Raw genomic sequence first — 22685 nt, 5'->3', positions numbered from 1 at the left:
CCCCTGCAGCCTGCGCATTAAAGTCATGTTTCCCACAGACTCTCCCTCTGTCCTCCTCCCTTCCTGCTCTGTACCAAGATCTGTGGCTTCACGCTGGGTGGTCCCTGTCCGTGTGGAACTCAAATCAATAAGAGACATCTGGGCCAAGAGAAGGTAGCTCCCAGCAATCTGCCACTTCAAAGAGACCCCAGGACCTCAAAGGAAACAGCCTCCAAAGCCACACTTGGCACTTTAAAAAGTAAAATTGCTAACAACTATGGGAGGGCAGGTATTGTGGCACAGTGGGTTAAGGCCCTGCTTGGGATGCCCACGCACCATTTGGGAATGCCGGAGAGACAAGTCCCACCTCCATCTCTAAGCCAGCTTCCTGTTACCATGTTCCTTGTGGGGAGAGGCAGGGGGAGCAATAAGTAATGACTCCAGTGCTTGTGTAAACTGTCACCCCCAAAGGAGACCCAGAGAGAATTCCTGGCTCCTGGTTTCAGCCCAGCCCAGCCTTAGCTGTTGTAGGCATCTGGGGGAGAGTGACCAGCCAATGAAAGATGCCTTGTTTCTCTCTGACATTCTGCCTTTCAAGTAATTGGACTTCAAAATGCAGGCATTCTGCTGCCCCAGTCGGGCAGAAGTGGCATCTACACAGGCAGAGAAGAGGTGAGAGGAACTTCGAGGCTAGGGAGGTGCGCTTCCCCAAACACATCCCATTCCCCAACCCCACCCGCCCCCAGCAGAGCCAGGACACAGGGAGTGGACATCCAATGTCCCCCTTGCTGGCGGGGACACCCTCCGTCTCTGCACAGCGAGGGAGAGCAGTGTGTGGGCTGCCCAGGTGGGACCACAGCTGGCCATGGCCCAGAAGCCAAATGGCCACAACAACCAGGACTGAACTAGTCTGAACCCAGGAGCCAGAAACTTTTTCCTAAGTCTCCCACAAGGGTGCAAGGCCCCATGAACTTGGGGCAGCCTCCATCAGAGGCTTTAGGAGGGCTGAGTCAGCATCTACAGTGGTGCATGAAGCTCTCACTTTGGGTTCTCCCTTTCCCCTTTCCCGGGCCATGCCTGGGGGACTCAGGGTCCTATGGGAGCAGGCACTGCCTGTTGGCCAGCTAGGGGCTCTCTCTGCACCGTGGGTGCTGGGGTTAAAAGAGGTCTAAATTTTGTGCAGGTTCATCCATCACCAGAAAGTGAAGTCACATCCTCTATGTTCTGTGATCTGGGACACACTCCCCACCACCACCACCAAGACCTCTGAGCTGCAGACTCCTCACACACCCCTATATCCTCACCCTCATAGCCCTTGGAGGGTGGGGAAGTAGGGAGGCAGGGGGCAAGGGCAGACTCCAAGGTCACAGGTTGAGGGGGTAAGAGCTGGGTGTCTTGGGGAAAGCCACCATGTCCCAAAGGGCCTCCCCTGCCTGCAAAATCAGAAGCTGCTAGCATCCGTCCATCCAGTATGGAAGCAGGTGTAAAACCCACAGACTGTGTCCTGGGTCACCTGTGCACACAAGGAGAGGAGGAAGGATGTTGAGAAGGGAGCAGGTCTAGTGGAGGAGGACAACGCACCACATGCCAGTCTCACCTGTGTGTCCCCCTCTGGGCCTCGTCTTCCACTGAGCTCCGCCAAGGGCTAGAATGATAGGAAAGACACTCGTGCGCACTGTGGGCCAAGAGCTGCCAGTGTCTTCCTTTGCCATCAGAGCCACGTGTGTCTCCTCCTGGCTGGGCTGTGGGCACAGCAACTCATCTCCCCAACACACACACACACCTACACAGCCACCAGGTAGCATCTGACCTTCAAGATAGAGCAGCTGGGAAGGGAGCAGTTCTGTCTTGGCTTAGTCTGCCTCCCAGTGCCACAGCTCACAGAGAACAGAATCACATTCCCCACCATCCTGGGGGCTGGAGGTCAGGACCAGGGTGCCAGCACTGCCCAGGGCAGATGACATCTTGCCCCAGAGGGCCTGAACCTGCTTCTTAAATTTTTTTAAAGATTTTTTTGAAAGAACTACAAAGAGAGAATATCTTCTATCTACTGGCTCACTTTCCAAATGGCTGCAAAGGCCAGGGCTGGGCCATGCCAAAGCCAGGAACCAGGAGCTTCTTCTAGGTCTCCCACTTGGATGCAGAGGCTCAAGCCATCCTCCGCTGCCTTCCTAGGTGCATTAGCATGGAGCTGGATGGGAAGGAGAGCAGCTGGAGCCCCCCAGAAGATGCCAGTGACAGTTAACCTGCTAGACTTCAGTGCTGGATGCTGAAATTCCTTTGGAAAGAAGACAAATCCCATTTCCGGGGGCTCCACACTCATGATCTCATGAGCTCCCGAAGTCCCTAGCCCTGGTGTCATTGTACTAAGGATTAGGAGGGCAATGCAGGCACTTCACATAATACAGCTCCCCGGTCCATTGCAGCAGACCAGCTGCAGCTGCCAACTTCCTCTTACTTCTGGGTCTTGACCATGTTCCCTCCCTTGGAAAGCTCAGTGACACCAGCTACCCCAGGTGGAGCCCTGCATGGCACAGCACCACACACACCCAGGCCAGAGACTCCCAGTAAGCATGGAAGCTTACCGGTATCCACGTGTGTGGGTTTGGGGCAGACCCACCCAAGGCTAGCTTCAGCAGAGGCCCCCAGGCCCAGTGTCCCTTGGACTCTACCATCCAGCACCCTCCTGTCTTTGTGATACTTGTTCTTTTCTTCCTCACATATCTGTTTTTGGCCATGCCCCTTCCAGAGCATGAGCCCTTAGAGAACAGGGGCCTATGCCAGCTTTCAGTGTCCCTTCATGCTGGGTCTGCACCAGGGAAGCTGGCATGGATAATGGCTTTGTGAGCACAGCCAATGACTGTGTGAGTGGGAGCAATCCAGAGCCCCCTTTCCAAGCTTCTGAAAAGCTTGGACTCTGGCAATGACTGGCAAAAATTAGGAAGTGTGAGCTGGACCTGAGACGGGGGACCACCACCATGAACCCTGTGTAACTCCCATCTTGTTCCAGCTGCTCCAGCTGGATTCCATGCTGGTGGCAGCACGCCTTCTGGTGGCCAACCCTGGAACATCAACCCAGTCAAGATGTGGGGTCTTTGCTTGCGCAGAGGATCCAGGTAGAATTAGAAGTCTTTCCTTGTACCCTTCACTCAGGGCCCAGGGCTCTGGCAATCTGACTCTTTATTAAGACCCCATCCACCTATAGTCCAAGATGCCCTCTGTTCTGAAGGACCTTCAGGGAGGGGCAGGAGGTGCAGGCAGAGTTCTTCCCCAGTGTTTCAGAGCACAAATGGTAGTCACTGGAGATGCCAAGCCAACAGATGTTTTCCCCATGGGTGAATCCCTGCGTGTCGGACCCACCAAGTACCTGTAGGCATGCAGGGTGAGCAAAAGCCTTCTCCCTTGCAGCCAATGTCTACACTGGAGGGGCACGCTCATCCAGGTAGCCAGTAGATAGCAAGACCCCAGTACTGCACCCTCAAGGCTGTGATGGCAACCAAGGTCTTTCCCTGTCCTTGCTCTGGGCCCAACGCCACTGCCCCTCTAGCCCAGCAGCCAACAGCTTCTTTCTGCTCCTTCTCCCAGGGGAGGGGGCTGAGCCTGGGAGACTGGAGCCCACCCTTCTCCTGTGGACTCCACCCATCCTGGGAGGTGGCTTCCTTAAGGACCTGTGAAGACCTGGGTGGGCAACTGCACTAGCACAGGTCCAGGCAGGAAGGTGGTGTCATCTCCAACACAGGAGTGGGGCTCGAGGTGGCTCAGGAACACACAGAGACAGAAGCTTCAAGCAGATGCACCCGTGACCAACAAACCTTATACCTTCTGCTTTGTGATAAGAGAAGGTGCTAGGGACCACCACCCACCCACCCTCGTCTCACTGCAGGCACAGGGGTGACACCGTAGGGACCTGCAGGCCAGGCTGGTTCCCATGCAGCCAGCTCTGTGCTCTGCACACCTGCTGGAGCCTGGGTCATGTTCACTGCTGCAGCGACACACACGGAGCCAAGGGACTGAGGTGTTGCCTTGCAGGAGAAGAGGACTCAGGTGTCAGCATGCATCTCAGGATCGTCCCATGGAGCACACAACCGAGGTCCTGGGAAGAGTTATATCTTGTCCAAGGTCACACAGCCAACAACAGCAAAATTGGTGTTACAGACAGTTGCTCATTGCTTGGTGTAACTCCTCCCCACCTCTCCCACAGCCCCAAATAATAGAGGCACTACAAAAGAGCTGTTTCCTTCTTTCTCATGGAACAGGACTCTGAAGGCAGGTGGTGGTTCATCAGCCGTCTCCGTTCCGGCATCTGTGCTTCCCCTAGTCCAGGTTGCCCGATAAAACTACTGACTCCACTAAGGGTTGGCTCTGGGGTCCCAGCAAGGAGCCCCCAGAGATCCTACACCTAAGAAGCAAGCAGGAAGAAGGAAGGCCATTGGGTGGGCTCCATCTGAGCAGCCTTCCAAGTCCCAAACTATGGAACTGCTCACGTTTCATTGTCCTGAACTTCCTCATCTTTAGCTGCAAGAGAGGTTGCTTTGGTGAGCTGCTGCCCTGAAGAAACTTGAGTCTATTTTTTTTAAAAGTTAATTTGAAAACTACTTGTAACAGAGAGAGATCTTCCCACAATGGTTAATTCCAGAGAGATTGTCCACCTACTGGTTCACTCCTCAGATGGCCACTGAGCCAGTCCAAAGGCAGGAATTTCATCCGGGTCTCCCACGTGAGCGCAGGGGTGCAAGCACTCAGATCATCTTCTACTGCTTTCCCAAGGGCATCAGCAGGAAACGATCTGAAAGGGAGCAGCTGGGACTTGAACCAGTGCTCCTATGGGAAGTTGGTGCTGCAGGTGCCAGCTGGGTCTGGGGTCTGTGCATTTCACAGTAGAGTAGAGGGAAAATCGTGGGGGTTGTCTCCCGCCCCTCAAACTCCAGACGCAGAGCAGGAGAGGGGGCTGTTCTCAGATGAATCAGGCAACATCTGCCTTCCACAGCCTTGCTTCTTGGTGTGCTTCTTCATCCACAGGGACAAGAAGATGCAGTTCTGAGCCACAGGGGAGGGACTCTTGCCGTCACTTCCCCATCAGAATGGTTGGGCCTGCTTTGTGGTCCCTTCACCTGCCTAGGCCAAGGAGAACCAAGGAAATCTTCCAAGTTCATGAATGAGGCAAGGTGGGAGGTAAGAGTTGGGACAGGCAAGTAGCTTTAGATGATGACATGCCAATAAGAAAACAATATAAGCCACAGACAGAGAGATTGAGTGTGTGTGTGTGTGTGTGTGTGTGTGTGTGTGTGGATACGATGATCCTGCACACGTGGAGAATGAGCCAGAAAGTGTTAACTGGAGATGCTATGGTTTACTGATGAAAGAAAGAAGGAAAGAAAGGAAGGAGGGAAGGAATGAAGGAAGGAAAGGAGAAAAAAGAAAAAACAAGCAAAGCTACAAAACAAGGAACAGGAGCTGCTTTTGGGGGGGGGTTGTTTGTTTGTTTTTGTTTTTGTTTTGCCTAGCTTGATTTGGAACTTGATGAGGCTTCATCATTGGAGTCACTGACATCACACCTGTCAGAATCCTAAGAAGCCAGGGGCTTTGTGGGAACCTCTGTCAGTTGCAATGGGACGCACATGTGTGATTCCCTCCAAATTCACACATGCAGGTCCTAGCCCCAAGGGAGATGGCAGGGGGTGGAGCCTCTGGGAGGTGATGTAGGGTGTTAGGGTGGAGCCCTCACCAAGGGGATTGGTGTTCTTATAAAAGAGATCTCAGAGGATGCCGGGGCATTCTCTGTCGACTGAGGGAGGAAGCCAGGAGAAGGATCTGTGAAGCTACAATGCGAGGTCAGCAGCCTGCAGCCCAGAAGAGGAGCTTCATCAGAGCCCGGCCAGGCTGGCCCCCTGATCCCGGGCTGTCAGCCCCGAGAACGGTGAGCAGCACATTTCTGTGGCAGAGTCACCTGTGGGAGAGTTGCCTCTGTCAGCCCAAGCTGCAGGGCACCCACCCTCGGCTGGGTTTGGACCAGCATATCTGCTACCTGTGCTATGGGCTTATGGCTCCCTACAGAGGTTCCAAGGGTGGAAAGAAACTGTACTCTGTCCTGGGGCTTTTTGTGCATTCTGCTCCATCCACTTCTGAAGCCTCTTATTTTATTCATCAGGTTTGCAAAGAGGTAACTTGGCACAGAAAGGAGGAAGTGGATGGGCCTCAGCGCTCCCTCATGTATTCATTAACTGGGTAAATATTTAATACAAGCTGGGTTGTACCAAGTGCTGGAGTATTGCAGATATCCATCTATTCATGTCTAGCTCTGTAATGGAACTCCCCCAATTTCAGTGACAATTTACAAGTCAGCTAGGAGTTCAGCCTTCACACACACTGGACAGGAACTTGCAGTGGGCAGAGGGACGGGCATGCCACTGTCGCCGGGGCACTCACCCTGGCTCTCAAATCCAGAATTTCCATCCTAGAGGAAATCCCTGTGGTGTCTGACCCTAACTGCTAATACAAAGCCTGCTGCTTTAAACAGGTTGCTGCTACAAACTCTGATTTCAGGCTTAAACAGAGCGAGTATTAGAGGGTCCAGGCAAGAAGAGAATTGAGAAGATGAGGAAGACTATGAATTTAGAGAGAGGGGGAGATAATTAGAGGCTAGGTGAACTTCATAAAGCTTTAACACCCCTTGCCTGTCCTCTCCACCACCAAAAAAAGCATTATTTTAGCTTCCTTAGCTTTCTGTATGGAGTGATGCAGAATTCTAATGCAGACATATAGGGGAATCCCCAGATCTGTTACTGTAAATGGGTAGGTCACGTTCAACTTCCCTCTCAGTATACTTGGACCTGAGGGGAAATTCCAGCAGCAAAATTCCACCTTATCTTGCCCAGCACTCCTCTCGCAGGATGCATATTTGAGAACCCCTTGTTTACTGTCAGAAAATGGAGTTCACGGGAAAAGAAAAACTTGGAAAAATAAAATTGTATAATAAAATCCTGGGAAAATTTACTGATGAAAATAGAGCAGAGTTTATCATGGACAGAAATGGGTGGCCAGATGTTCCCAGATGGGTTAGGACTAGAGGGATTCTCTGACAGGGGAGAAGGGCACCTAGTACCCACTCCCCAGCCCACTAGATGTCAGCAGGTGCCCAATCATGTGACATTGCAAATAGCCTCATGACAAACCAGGGCACTGATGCATAGGAACTGACCAAATAGCCATGGGGGGAGAACTTTTTGGCTACTGGGTTAACTTGGTCACTCTGAGGCCAGAAGCAGCAATCCAGGGCCCTGTATGTCGGGGCTGTTCATGCATTTGAGGAAGATCAAGTCCCAGGTGGATTGTCCAGGGTTAGACACCAAGGCGGTTGTCACCTGCCTCAACTGGATGCTTCTCATGTAAGCCTGCCTCTTCGAACACTGCCCGCTTCCTTACGTCTGGGGGTCAGCTGAACTTTCCTCCCTCGCACATCCAGGGTACCCATGTGGTTTCCTCTCATAGCCTCACCCCTTCCTCACTCTTAACAATTATCACATGGTTAGCTATGTCCCAGCTGCTTCATCAGAGTTGACACTGTTGTGGCTTATTGTCATACTTCAAGTGTTGTTGCCCGACAGCTGTCTCAGCTAGCTGGCCACTCTTAGTAGCCTCCTCCTTGGAATCAGCTCTAGGCTGAGCTACACGAGTGACCCACAGCTTGCAAGACAGCGATTGGGACCACTGAGCTCTATAAAACCCTGGGTTGCGGCTCCTGCAACTTTTCTGCATACAGCACGGCTTTCCGCCCCCCCCCCCCCCCCCCCCCCGTTGACCACTGCCCGGTTGCTCTCGGGCCACTAAGCTTTGGCCAGCAGCCCATTCAGGGGATTAGGCCCTTTCGGCCGATTCACCTTGGAGCCTTTTGTGGGCAGATTAGGGAGTTTTGCTTGGTCAGCAGATCCTTAGCTTTCCCAGGTCCTGGATTTTAGCAGGGCTCCGGCACACGCTTGCTTTCACTGTGGCATTTATTTTGTTTGGCCTTTTCTCCTTACTCAGTTAAAACAAATGAGGTTGTCTAGAAAGTTCTCTGCACTTGTTCATGAGGCAGTAGCTGATGGGAGAGGTTAATGATGAACCAAAAACAGATATATCCAAAAATTGCTTTAGGCATGCATCTGATTGATTTTTTTGTTTTGTTTTCTGGCTTGATCGAAGCCCAAAAGTATACAGGAGGCTTAGATTTTATCTTCATACTTAATGTTGACCATGTTGGTTCTGGGCTTGACTACTGCTGAAATTGTTTGCAATTAAAATGACTCCGAGAATACAGATAAAAAAGATGCTAGCTCTTTGTTTCATGGAGGATGTAGTTTGTAATTATAAAGTAAGTTGAAAGGATGCCATTGTAAACATTAAAAGAAAAATAAGAATGGAAGAGGGGATGGGAAGGAGGGGAAGGTTGGAAGTTATGCTCTTAAAACTTCATATAGAAGTGGCTTCCCTTATATGAATTTTGTAGAACGATATAAACTCCTGGGCTGCAGAGCAGAGAGCCACCACCAAGTGTAGCAGATGGACAGGAGGCACTCAACATGCTCTGTGGAACGTGGTGTTGTCTGCCTCTCCCAAATGTTGCTTGCAGAATTGAGAGAGGCCCAAGAGAGCCACCGGAGAGCCAGCCCGACCTCCCACATCCGGCCTGTCTGCCTTGTCTCGGTACCCTTGTACCCACCTCCCCTGGGCACTCTCCCGGGACACAAGCTCCCCTGTGTGGACAGAAATGCAGGAAGTGATCCAGACACAGGTTGTCCACTTGGAATATTTCCCCATTTCTCTGCTCAGGATAAGATGGCAACCAAATGATTTCCCTTCCCCTCGCCTGGGCCTTGGTTTGCCTTTCTCCACGTGTTCTCCCTGGTGAAGGCTCGAGCAGGTGTGTGTGACCTGCCAGGTGCAGCCTCCTGGCCAGCTGACAGTTGGTTCCTCTCTGTTCACTTTGCCTGTCCCAGGAGTCACCTGAGAAGAGCGCAGGAGATCTTGCTACACCCTCAAGGTTGGGGAAATCCAAGCCTGCCTCTCTTTAAGCTCACATGCTCCTGGCTCTGATGCTGCTGTCCAAAGATGGGCTTGACTGTCTTCTGAGGGTACATGCCTTCTACCATGGGTCTGTCCATTTAAAACACCCTGCTCTTGGGCCCCAGCATATATGCTTTCTTCTCACCTTTTTTTAAAAAAAAAAAACAACAACCTTGATTTGATACGAAGGAGAGAAGCCGATTGATTAGGGATACATATTGAGCTGGAATATTTTTCTTCCAATTTCTGCATAGTTCCCTGTACTGTAACTCCCTTGCCTGTCAGTCCAGCACATAAAACCCCCACTTTCCCAGGATGTAACATCTTCTGTTACACCAGGAAGGAGAAGGTGCCACAATGGCCCCATTGGAAGTGAAGTTGCATGTGGAGATGTCGTGAAACTCCCAGAAAGGCTGAGGTGCACTAGACACTGCCAGACACCACTGCGTTGGCACAGTGAGGGCACTGCACTCTATTCCACAGAAATGACTGTCAACCTGGGGGGCAGGGCACCTCCTTTGGCTTTTTGGCACTGGTCTTAGATTTGGGGTCCTCCTCTGGCCTCCTCCCATGCTCTGTCCTCACAGGCGACTCTGGCCCACCCAAGACAGGTACTGCTCCATACGCCCAATTTCTGGCAGCAATGTACATTCATTCTCACTTTTAAATCAGCCTGCCTCTCATCTGTACACTGTTTGTATGCCTCTGGTGGTAGCAGGAAGTTGGCAACCACAGTGAGATTTGTACTCCCTTAGCAGGTTCACAGCAGGATTTTGAGCATTCCAGCCCCTCTCTGAAATGACACACTGGATTTTATATGCTGTTTTATGGCTTCTGATTTCCCATGAAAGACTAAGTCATTATGCCTAAAGAGTCACCTGTTACCCCTCATGTCTCCCGAATACCAATGATGTTTAAGGAGTGGGGCTGATATCTGGAATTTACCTTAGGCCTTGGGCCACTTTGCAAAGTTGGGGGGGGGAGGGGAAGCCTACCATCCTACCATTTCCTTACATGTCCTGGCTTTGTCTGCTACTGAGGTGCAAACTCCTTACATATTTCTAGTAGTCTGGGTCAAAAATATTTCTACAGAGTACACACTTTACTCAAGAGCAATAAATGTAGAGGGGCCAAACTATATATTTAAATAAGCTCAAGATCATTCAAACCTCAATGGGGCATCCTTACACAAAGAACTGGGAAGAATTCACAGCAACTGGAACTCTTCCATAGTTCTGGGAGGTGGACGATATGAACAGGAGTCCCAACACGGTACAGCCATTTTGGAAAATAGCTAGATGGGTTGCTACAAAGCTGAGCAGACACGTAGACCACAGCCAGCATTGCTGCTTGCATGTATTTATGCAGGACAACCACAGGGCCACACAAAGACCTTGATGCAGTTGCTGCAGCAGCTCTGTGTGTAACCGTCCTGACTGGAAACAATACAAGCATGCATCACATGTAAGTGGGCGAATCGGGAAAAGCCCTACAGCCGTGATCTACTTAGCAATAAAAAGGAATGAATTACTGAGAGAGAGAGATACAACAGTATGGAGGAATCTCAAAGGCATTCTGGCAGATGTAAAAAACCAGACACGGAGACTACATACGTCTGGTGACAAGTCTAATTGGTGGCTTGCAGAGCCTGGATGCAGGAGAAGGGAGTTGTGAAAGGGGACAGGGGAACTCCTGGGACTGCTGAACTGTTTTTATCTCTTGGTTGTGTGGATAGATGTGAGAGCAAATACATGTATCAAAGCTCAGCAAAGTGTGCACTGAAAGTCTGTGTCCCATGTGAGCGACTCCTCACTAGGGCTGAGTTGTAAAAGCTGTCAGCTGCCCAGTGATCACATTTCCTTTAACCTTGGGTTATCCAAGCCTGAAGATGTGTGCCAGGTAGAGGACCTCAGACTTGGAGGGCAACTCGTATCACCTTATCATTTATTTTGAATGTTGGATTCCAGTGTCTTCCTCAAATTTCTTACTCCTGTGGATGCTCTCAGCTGAACAGCAGCTGTTTTTGTTTTTTTATTTTTAATCTTTCCCATCTTAAAACTGGAGCCAGAGGATGTTATGCGCGCAACAGAGGATTGACCGCCTCTCAAGTGTGTGATCTCCAATGTAGTGTCCGGAGTAGACAGGAGCAGAGAAGTGGAGCAAGAAAGAGATCTGAGCTAGACTTCTATAGAGCGGAGGGGATACAGTGGAGTTCCAGAAAGAAACAGTTAAGCAGGCCCAGTGAGGGACCAGATGTAGCTGCATAAAAGAGAGCAGTGTTCAGAGAAGACTCCTGTGCACAGCTCAACTGTCCCCTATTGCCTTGAAGGAGAAAACCTGAACTCCCCGAGCTTGGGGAAGCAGGCTTTCATCTTCTACTCACAGTCTATCTTTTCAGGACCTACTGTCTCTTTTCCCCGAATTAAAAATCTCTTTAGGGCTTGTGTGGTGGCTTAACCAGCTAATCCTCTACCCTGTGGCTCTGGCATCCCCTATGAGTGCTGGTTTGAGTGTCAACTCTTCCACTTCTGATCCAGTTCTCTGTTTATGCTTTGGGAGAGCAGCAGAGAATGGCCCAAGGCCTTGGATTTCTGCAGCCATGTAGGAGACTGGGGAAGCTCTCCTGGCTCCCAGTTTTGGATCAGCTCAGCTCTGACCATTGCAGCCATTTGGGGAATAAACCAACAGATGGAAGATCTCTCTGTCTCTCCTTTTGTCTCTAAAAACCTCCCTTTCACATAAAAGTCAATAAATCTTATTTAGAAATCACTTTTAAACACAGGTTCATTGATACTCCACATGCCAAGTGATCACTATATGCGGATTGGTTGTCCATTCACCTAGGGAAGGATGTTAGTGTTTGCGAACATTGTGAACTTTGTTGTTCAGGTCTCTGTGTGGAATTGCTGGGTCGTGTGGTGGGTCTGGTGCCTTTGCACATGGGGTATAACCCAGCAATAAAGACTTGAGCTGTTTCATGGTGGGAACAGGGGCCAACAATGTGTATGGATCCCAGTGCTATTTTGCTAGGTAAAATAAGCCAGGCTCCCCCACCCAAAAGTGAGTTGAAAGGAAAAGCAGACTCTCCTATAGCAACAGAAATCAGCTCACCTGACAAAGGGAACAAAGGCCAGGTGGAAAGGACCATAAGGGGCACTGGAAACTTCTGGAGCTACCTGCTACCTATCTGCATTATTTTGCAGTGTTAAGTGGCAGGCTGAATTCATGCCAAAATGTGCTGGCTTGTGCATTTTAAACATGGGCACCTTATTCGCCATCAGCTACAACTCAATAGCGCTGTGCAGGGAGGCGTTTGACACAGCCATTAAATGCTCCTTGGAACGCCCACACTGAAGCTCCTGGGTTTGAGAACTAGCTCTGGATCTAATCCAACTTCCTGCTAAGGCAGGTCATGAGAGGCTGTAGGTGATGAAGCAAGTGCCTGGGACCCCTGCACGCATGTGGGAGACCTGAACTGAGTTCCCGGCCACAGCTGCTACAGGCATTTGGAAAGTAAACCAGCAGATGGTCTCTCATGCTTGCTTGCTCTCACTTTCTCTCTGCCCGTGTTTCCAACAAGCATTTAAAATAAAGCCGTAGGAGCAACGCTGGAAGAGTATGCAACCAGCTCACGGTAAATGCGCACAGAATAATGTGGGAAAGTCCAGAAAAAATAAGTGGATTTGTTTTGTCCGGAGTTCTATCATTTTAGCAGGATGGGATGAATTTCCTAAGTATTTATTTAAACACGTATCTAGGAGCGATTAGGGAAATAAACAAACAAAAATGCCCGTGTTCAGGGAGCTTTGTGCTTTGCTTGTTTTGGTTTTGTTCTTTCTAAATTAAAGGACAGCAGACAAGACCAGTAGTCGGTGAGCTAAAACAAGTGCCTAGGAGAAATAATAGGCGGCAGGGAGGGATGGCAGATGGTTCGGCCGCCGCACCTGCCAGGGAGGCGCTAGACAAACACCTGCTGGGTACCAACGCACCGAGCGAGGCGGGGATGCAGGCAGCGTCACCGCTGCAGGTGCGCAGGAGGCGGACGCGCCGCAGGGGCCCAGGACCGGCGTCGTCCGCGAGGGGGCGCCCGTCCCCACCCCGCGCCAGCGTCGGCACGCGGGCACGCGCAGAAACCGCTAGGAGGCGTCGGTTTCCTTCCCCACGCGCGGACGCCGGCCCGGACCGGCGTGGGCCGGCGGGGGCCCGCGTGGGCCGACGCGCCCGCGCGTGCGCACAGCCGGGGCGGGGCGGGGCCGAGCGCGGCGGGGCGGGGCCTGGAGGTGATCCCCGAGCCGTGCCGGCCGGCGGCTCGGGGCCGAGAAACCGAAAGTGGGCGGCGGCCGCGGCGGTGGGTGCTGGGCCGGGGGACGCGGGGACGCCGGGACGGGCCGTGGGCCCCCGAACGAGGTGAGCACGGCTGCCTGCGAGGGGCTCTCCGGGCGCGCTTTGGGGGGTCCGGGCTGGGGTGCCCCCCACCCGAAGCGGGACGGAGGCCGAGCGCGGCCCCCACCCCCCGAGCCTTAGCCGGACGCCGCCGGGGCGCCGGGCACTGGGGCTCCCACTCCTCCGGGGCGCCGGGCACTGGGGCTCCCGCTCCTCCGGGGCCGCTTCGGGGGTCCGTGCAGTGGGGAAGGGACCGTGTGCGGCCGCCCCGGTTCGTGGGTCCCGCCGGCTGCCCGACTGCCGCAAGCCGCAGCCCTCGCCCCATCCCCCTCCGGAATGCCCGAGGCGCCAGGCTGCGTGGACTCGGGGTGTTTGTCAACGCGGAGTTGGGGGGGTCCTTCTATGGGGGGAGGTGTCCTTGTCGCCCGGCAGGAGTACCTGGTGGGTAGGTGGGTACGGAGCCCCAGGCTGGTGGGGGAGACCTGGATCCCTGATGAAGTTGTCCCCCCACTCCCTTTGCCCTACATCCCCCTGCAGGCCCGGGTCCTGCGCCTCACCTGTCATCCCCAGAGTGAACCAAAGCTACCACTCCCAGATCATTTCATGAAGCAGCCAAGGTGTCTGTGTTAGAAAAAGCCCTGGATTCTGATCACTGCCCAGTGGGATCCGCCTCAAGCCCCCCCGATCCCTGTACCATTACCACCATCCCTGTAGCCCCCTATCATGCCGGGTGAGATTGCAGGCTGACAGGTGCGTTCTGCCTGGTAATAGACAAGGAACTTACTGGGATAAGTGAAACTTGAGTGCATGCCCTCCGTGTGTTCTGGGCTGTCTTCAGCTGTGCCTCGGTATTGGGTACTACAGGTTGCATGGGCTTTGCAGATCTGGATTGGAGTCTGAGCTTCCCGGTTTACTAAGTGTGTAATCCTGAGCCAATGGCATGCAGTTCTGTGAGCCTGGCTTGCTGTCTAGAGGGGCAGATAAGAGTTAAGGTACTGGGGAGACCACTGGAAATGTCTTGGCTCCTAAGAATGGTGAAGCGTGTCAACTGTCTTCTATGAAATGCCCCTGTTTTACATGACTGATTTCTGTGTGTGTGTGTGTGTGTGTGTGTGCAGAGGCATCACTGGCCCATCACTGCTATCTTTCAGTTGCCTGTATAACCTAAAGTGGTACAAGGCAAAGACTGGTACAGCTTCTCTTAACTGGCATTCCTTGAGCATTGGTGCTGGTTGTGGGGAATTGCACCTGACACCAGCTGCATTAGAACCCAGGGCCCTGTGGCACTGTGAGGACCAGACGGCGATGCCATGGGGGTCCAGTGGATTGGGAATGGAATCCGTCCGTGTTAACACACTTTAAGGGTCCTTGCTGGGCACAGCTGCCTGCCTTTTGTAATTAGCATCCAGCCATTTAAACTCCAGGAACTACTTCGCTTTTAAATTCTTGCCATATGATTGGATACTTGATGTAAGGAAAAAATAACATTGTGACCCAGCTCTGGGTGCCTGCTTTGTATTTGGTCCAGTGTGGGTTTCAGGAGCTGAGGTTTGGACTAGAGGGAGTGCTTTGCTCAGGAGGTTTCACGGCTTCATGGGACACAAGTGTCTGGATGAGTGGGGTGAAATTCAACTTCCTATTTATGCGAGTTGGTTTTTCTGTACTGGGGCCAGGCCTAATTTTTTCTTCCCTGTATCCTATTTCTGTGCTTTCTAAAACTTAATTCTTTGCCCCAGTGGATTGCATATTTTGAAAATTTTGTCTTTCAAACTAAAAAACAAACAAGCAAAAAAAAAAAAAAAGATGACTTTTGCAATTTTTTAGTTGAAGGTTTGTATGTGTGCCAAGCAGCAGTGAATGATCCGCAGTGTGAGTTCAGAGCAAACTTGGCTCTCTTAGCCTGTGCAACCTGTCAGGAATGAGCCAACCCGTTCCCACTCACTCCAGGATCCCGTTTCAGCCTTGAAGGAATCCAGGGAAAGTGGAGAACATTCTGGCTCTTCCTCACTCTCCTTGTCTTCCCAAGGGGGAAAAAAAAAGACCGAGAGGCCTGAACTGACTTGCTCCAAGGGCTGTGGGTCATTAGCAGCAGGACTGGGATTAAAACCCCAACTCCTAACTAAGCCGCTTCATCAGGGTATTTTCTATCAACAGGCAGATTTATAGGAATCCCTCACTTAGGCATTCATGGAGTGTAGCTGAAAATGCATGAATACCTTGAAATTTGAATTCACAAGAACAACAGAGAAAAGTCTGAAGAAGGCACCCCCCACTGGAAAGCGTCAGTCACCTTTCTTGGGCACCGGGTGCAGTCAGGAAGGAAAGAGTATGTGAAACTATAATGAGAAGTCCTTGGATAAGGTTTTTTTTTTTTTCTTAAAAATTTATTTTTCGGGCCTGGCACGGTGGCGCAAGTGGTTAAGGTCCTCGCCTTGCACGCCCGGGATCCCATATGGGCGCCGGTTCTATCCCGGCAGCCCCGGTTCCCATCCAGCTCCCTGCCTGTGGGCTGGGAAAGCAGTCGAGGACGGCCCAAAGCTTTGGGACCCTGCACCCACGTGGGAGACCCAGAAGAGGCTCCTAGCTTTGGACCAGCATAGCACCAGCCGTTGCGCTCACTTGGGGAGTGAATCATTGGACGGAAGATCTTCCTCTCTGTGTCTCCTCTCTGTATATCTGCCTTTCCAATAAAAAATAATAATAAAAAAATAAATCTTTAAAAATATTTATTTTTCATTGGAAAAGCAGATTTATAGAGAAAAGGAGAGACAAAGAGAGAGAAAGATCTTGCATCTGCTGGTTCACTCCCCAAATAGCTGGTCCAGAGGCAGAATCTTTTTTTGGGTCTCCCATGCAGGTGCAGGATCCCAAGGCTTTGGGCCATCCTCCACTGCTTTCCCAGGCCACAAGTGGGGAGCTAGATGGAAAGTGGAGCAGCCGGGACTTGAACTGGCACCCATACTGGGATGCTGGTGCTTGCAGGGAGAGGATTATCCAGTTGGGTCATCGTGCTGGTGCTGTTGGATAAGGATCTCAGCGAAGACCTTCCCTCGCTGGGTGTCAGGTTCATTGCTTTCTAAGGTGAGGGGCTAGGGTCAGCCTCAGTAACATCTAAAATCTTTTGCCTGAAATATTCTGATAATGTGTAGTTCTGTTACAGAAGCTGTCTTTGAGAAAGTAGCCAGAAGTGCATGCCCGAGAAAGATGTCCATGTCCTTCAAGGACTGGGCAGCTCACTAAGAAGGTCAGAAAGGTCACTGATTTCAGATCACCCTGATGATTTGTGTTGGGGCTGTGCAAACAGTAGTGAGGAAGCGAGCTAGGTACTACAGTTGGAAAAAGTTGAGGAAAGATAAACTTAGAGAAAGCAAAGCTGGGAACCAGATGGACCAAAGGCCTGGGTGCCAGCAGCCGTACGAAGAGATGACATGCAAACGTTGAGTCAGGCAGGATCTGTAAATGGTCAGGGCATTTCTGAGGATCCAGCAAGGCCAAGTTCTTCAGAATGACAATTTCTGTAACCATTTTCAGACGTTTCCAGAGGGAAGCAGTGCATTGGCAAGCTGCAGTTTGAACAGATAGAGTTAACTTCGGGGCATTTTTGGCTAAATACTGTTTCCTTCAAGGAAAGCTAGATAGTACAGTTTGCAGTTTTGTCATCATGGCTGTAGGTGACCAGTCCTACAGCTGAAGAGAAAGAGCGGAAATGAGAGGACCAAGGACGGGCCTCAGAGCCACTGCTGAGTGTCACAGGCAGTGGGGGCTTCTGGCTTAGAGTGGAAGGTGGTGGACGCTTATCTGGGGGCACCTGTCCCTAGGCTGGTACCCAGGCTGTCACCAGTGTTCCCTGAGACAGACTGGACTCTCAGTGAGCAGCTGTGGGAGAAGCAGCCCTGGTGGTGGTGATTCTGGTCCTAAAACTGTGAGTTGTCGCCGGGACACCGTTACCCCGGTGATGCTCAGTCTCCTTCTTTTTCAGCAGAGAAGCTTGGGCGCTTGCATCCCAGGCTTTTCTCCAGCTCTCTGTCCAGCAGGGGACACTGTGGAATTGGGGCCAGGCAGGAAGGCTTGCGCTGAGTCCCTCTGTCAAAGCAGTGACTTTTGGCCTACTCATAAGGTGAGACATCTTGGAGGATATTGTGGGCCTTCTCATCAAACTCTTCAGTTCAGAAATGTCTTAACAAGGTGTGAAAGGAAATCTGAAAATCTGGGAGAAAGAATGCTGCCTGCTGCCTCGCTGTACACCCGGGCTGGCGTCACTGCGCCCTCAGCCATCTAGTGCACATGGTCACAGATGGGTTCCGCTCCACAACATACTTCTAGGGAAATTCTTTTTTTCTTAAATAACTAGTGAGTAGCAATTTTGTACAAAGCACATAGAACCCTACTTTGGGGTCTGAATCAGAAACAGGCAAAGAAGGAGGGAGGAGGAGGAGACCTTTTGTGGCCAGCTTCCTCCTCCTTGCCGGAGCTGGACTTGGGCAGTTGTTAAAACCCAAAGTGCTGTGATTTAGTAATTATACACCCACGTGCACTGCTGTTTAGGATTCTTTGTCTTCTCTATTTGAAAGGCAAAGAAAGCGATTGAGGGAGAGAGCAAAGTATCTTCTATCTGCTGATTCACTCCCGAATGCCCACGGCAGCTGGGGCTGGACCAGGCTGAAGCCAGGAGCCAGGATCTCATTCTGAGTATCCCATGTGAGTGACAAGGACAGGCACTTAAACCAGCACCTGCCTGTCTCCCAGGTGTGCCTTAGCAGGAAGCTCATGATAGAGGTGAAGATGTCCCAGGCAGTGTCGTAACAGCTCTGCCAGACACTTGCCATGCTGCGTGGGGAACTGACAACTCCCCCAGCCCTCATCTTGATTAGGGGAAACTGCTGGGAGTTTGAGTGAGAACCAGTACCCCAAAACATACACAGTCAGCCCTGTTTGCCCAACCTCACCTAAGTTAGGATCGCCAGGTTGCAGGACATGCTCAGAGTCACAAAATAAAATTAGAATTCTTGGAAACACAAAAGCTCATTTATCACAGTACCTTTAGAGGATAGAAGAGGAGTGAAAAAGTTGAAAGAACGAAATGGCAGCTGTGGAAACAGGGAGCCTGTTTGGAGAGGACACTAACATTGAGATCCCCTGGAACAGCTTTCCTATGCGGTGCTCCAGGGTAAAGTCCCAGAGAACAAACTTCTGTGTCTGGTGGAGAAAAGCGCTCACTGACGCCTGGAGGGAGTCCTTCCATCTTCAGAAAATGCCCTGATGACCAAAACTTTCACAGAACAGCCTTTGAAAACCTTAGAAGATAAGAAAATGGTAGTGGATTTCTTAAGCTTTGACTTAAGCTTTGTGGTGTTGAATGTCTGAAATGGGAGGGGCACATTAGATGGCCCAGACTGACCAGCAGAGGCCTGACCCAGCCCCAGCTGGGCCAGGTTCCTGCTCCCAGGGTTTTCCTGCACCAGTCACTGCTCACCAGCTCCAAGGTCCTCAGCGTCAGTCCCTGGGGCTGCCCTTTCCTCTCAGAAGTTGTTTGCAGAGAGAGTCCCGCCCAGTATCCATCCAACTTAACCCACAGGTCACAGCCCTATAGCCTAGCACTGCTGTCCGACTCTCTCAAGTGCCCAGTCCTTTCTGCGAAGCTCCATGGGACCTGGCATGCTGTGGTAATGCTGCTGTTCTCTGTGTGTTGATTGGATATGTAACCACAGCAGCTGCTCTGAAAGGGGAGCATAGTGGGGGGGACATACCCAGCAGCATTGGCACCGTGTGTGTGTGTGTGTGTGTGTGTGTGTGTGTGATGTTGACCCATGTTCGAACACACCTTACTGCTCTGGGGCTGTACAAGCTGCCTGCACTAATGCTCTGGGCTCCTCACCCAGGCCAAGCTTTGCAACCACCAGCTCCCCGTGAGGAGGAGTAGTTAACTATCTTTGCTACCACAGCTCAGTGGCACAGCTGACTGTCTCATTCAGCGTTAGCAGCCATTAATGAGTGCCCATAGTTATTTTACTAAGTCAGATTTAAAGTTTTCGCCATGGACAAATTACTGAAGGAGGAGGGGCAGCGAGCTATTTGTATCCCAAAAGTAAGGACGTCCCAGCTGAGGGAATGTCAGGTGCACAGGCCCTGAAGTGAGGCCATCCCAGAGGTGCTTTGGGAAAAGCAGGGAGCCCAGGATAGGCAGAGGAGAGGGAATAGAAGGAATATTGAGGCCAGAGGAATGGACCCAGGTGCCGTTTAGGGCCCCATGGAATACTGTGAGGGCATTGGCTTTTTGCCCACAGCAGGTGGCATCAGGGTTTCGAGTGGGAGAGCGACACAGTGGGCTGTGTAGGATGAAAAGGCACCCCCAGTGTTGTGCGACAAGGACAGTAGGTTCACAAAGGGTAGGTTGGGGCAGACACCTGCCAAGGAGGCAGCTGTCCAAATTTTAGCAGGAGCCGTGAGCATGGAGAGACCAGGGCGGCCCCCGCAGACGGGGTGGGGACCGAGGGCTCTATGGGTGTCTGCCTGTCCGTCTCCACACATCCCTCAGGGAGGGAGATAAGAACTGGTGGAACCAAACCCTTTCATCTTAACAGACCCAGAGACCAAATCCCTGGAGAAGGGGACTTAGCCCAGAAAATTACTCCTTGCACAGTGGTGGTAAACTGAGGGGTACAGGCACAGACCTTTGGCAATGCCCTGCTCCTCCCCCCAGACCAAATGACGGCATATCTCAGCTACTGCTTGCGGGTACTGTTACTCCTCAAACAAACATGAACATGCTACTTTTTCACCATTTTATGTGCATTAAGAGAGCACGAGGGATGTGGATGCCGTGAGTCTTTCTCAGCTCAGGTGAGGAAGATGAGATCTAATCAAGAAAAAAAAGTCCAGGCCTCACCAGGAAATGGGGTGAGGCAAACCTGAGGTTATACAGGGTGGGGAAGGCTGCAAGCAAGGAGGAATGCTTGTGTTCAAGGTTAGCACAGGTCTTTAATTTTGTCTAATGCTCAGTTTCTAGCTATAAGTACCAACCTTCCATCTGCATGAAATGTATCTGGGTGTCCTGGGGCCTAAGGATTGTGCAATTAGGATGGGGCCGTAGGTATCCCGCAGATCCTGGCAGAGCCCCAGGCCTGAGAGGAGACATACTTGAAGAGGAGGTGGCATTAGCCAGAGCTCCTAGATTCCTCTCTGCTTGGAGGCAGTTGGGCAGATTGTGTGCTGGCACTCCCCACCTGCCCTCCACCCCCAGGGTAAGTACCCCGCTTGGGAAGTCTCAGCTGGCAGCTGTTTCATCGCAGTCATGAGGACAACTGGTACGTTTCAGGGACCATATTGTCCCTCTGGCGGCAGGGTAGAAGGCTGAGAGGGCAGCCCATGTAGATGGTGCCTATGATCCACTTTTACAAGGAGCCTGGCCCAGGGATGTGGATATGGTACCCACACAACATATCGTAGTGCCTGGGAGAAAGCTGCCCTTCCACTTCCCATCCATCACCTGCTAATGGGCACCTGTGGGCACCTGCAGGCAGCAACAACAGCTCAAGTACTGGTGTAACCTGCCACCCACCTGGGAGTCCTAGCTGGAGGTCCTGGCTCCTGGCTTCGGCCTGGCCCAGCCTCAGCTGTTGGGGGCTCACACTCTGTTCCTCTGCCTTCTTATAAATACAAATGAATAAATAAGCACTTAAAAAAATATGGGCTAGATCTGACCTTCATTGTAGCGGGGTTCTGTTAATGTTTTAGTCAGTAAAACACATTCTCACGATAGCTCTGCACCCCTGATGTGGCGGAGTGGTGCGAGTGAAGAAGGTACTCCGCTAAGAGAGGATGAAGTCATTGGCGCTCCCTGCCCTCTCTGACCTGGGAGCAGGAAGTGATGGGGTAGGGAGGAGCTCACTGCCGGCACCCAGACAGGTGCACTCCTCAGATGTGTGCACACCCCAGGGTCGGAGCAGCACAGAGCAAGGACCGCTTAGGTGGGCAAATGCACAGTGATGTAGCATCCAGCTGTACCCAGGAGAGGTCTTTGTGAACTGGTGGGAGGGTCTGGCCTTTTGAGGGGCAAGAGAGAGGCGCATGGGTGGGGAAGAAGGGGCTCAGAGAGAGAAATTCAGGTAGGCCCGGCGTTGGGAAGTTGGCCAGCCAATTCTCTGGTATTAAGGAAATAACCAGATAGTTAAACATCAGAGACCTTTGACTGTTGAGTCATGAACCCTGGTGAATCAGAATATTCCCCTTGCCCTTAGGAGTTTACGATTAAAGAATCGAAATTCATGCTTCCAAGGTAGCATTGGGCAGCTACGAGGTGGAAGTCTCAAGACAACCGCCCCAAACGCCCACCCCGTCCTGCCCCTCCCCCGGCACATGACACATTGGGAGCACAGGCCAGGGGTGGAGGCGTGCAGCCTCTGCCACCGCCCTTTCTCTGCCATGAATCTGTTTACACTGCCAGGCTCCTGCTCAGAATCCACCCAGCCATGTGGCAAGGTGGAGTTCACTGTTGATTTCAGGGTGAAGTAATGAAGAAATGTGGGCATGGTATCAAATACTGGAGGACTGTAATCTTGGCTGTTTTGTATCCTGTGATAGCTTGGTTATTTAAGTTCTCCAATTCTTGACTTTCACATCAGTGAATTGAGAATACTCTCCTCCCAGAAATATTGTGAGATGTTGGATTTTTAGAAGGCTCACTTCTCAGAATTTACCCAAGAGAGATAAAAACATGTATCTATCCAAAGACTGATACAAATGTCCAAGATAACTTTATGGTGTTTTTGTTTGTTTGGTTTGTTTTGTTTAGATTTATTCTTTTGAAAGGCAGTTACAGGAGCTGTGTGTTTTGGGGAGGGATAGAGAGAGTGCTCTTCAACCAGTGCATGGGTAGAGCAAAACCAAGAGCCAGGAGCTTCATCTGGTTCTCCCATGTCGGTGCAGGGGCCCAAGGGCTTTTTCTGGGCACATTAGCAGGGAGCTGGATCAGAAGTGGAGCAGCCGGGACTTGAACTGGAGCCCATATGGGACGCAGGTGCCACAATTGGTGACTCAACGCACTGTACCACAACACCACTTTATTTGAAATGGCTCCTCAATGACAGCATTGGAATGCATAAACAAATGGTAGTATGTCCATGCCATGGAAGATGGAATGGACTGCTGGTGAATGCGGATGAAGCTGCAAACACTAGGCAAGATTAATCAATGCAGGCGGCAAGCAAATTGGTAATTCACCAGGCCCCAGGACAACCATGGGTGAGAGGGGAGAGCTGACAGCACACAGAGGACCACAGTTT

At 51.5% G+C, this 22685-nt stretch overlaps 1 protein-coding gene across 1 annotated transcript in view; it reads left to right on the top strand.

Annotated features, from left to right (window-relative positions):
- The first annotated feature begins 5872 nt into the window (after positions 1 to 5872).
- TDRD7 (tudor domain containing 7) overlaps positions 5873 to 22685 on the top strand; it is a 74543-nt gene continuing 57730 nt past the window's right edge. Inside the window, exon 1 of the mRNA XM_041004531.1 lies at positions 5873 to 5896. The gene's annotated coding sequence lies outside the window, so the exon portion shown is untranslated. The remainder of the gene's footprint in view (positions 5897 to 22685) is intronic.

Source organism: Ochotona curzoniae, unplaced genomic scaffold (genome assembly GCF_017591425.1).
Source record: "Ochotona curzoniae isolate NIBS_2020 unplaced genomic scaffold, NIBS_Ocur_1.0 scaffold_3208, whole genome shotgun sequence".
NCBI lineage: Eukaryota > Metazoa > Chordata > Mammalia > Lagomorpha > Ochotonidae > Ochotona > Ochotona curzoniae.
The sequence above is the reverse complement of the archived record's forward strand: the minus strand, read 5'-3'. Positions and strand labels throughout refer to the sequence as shown.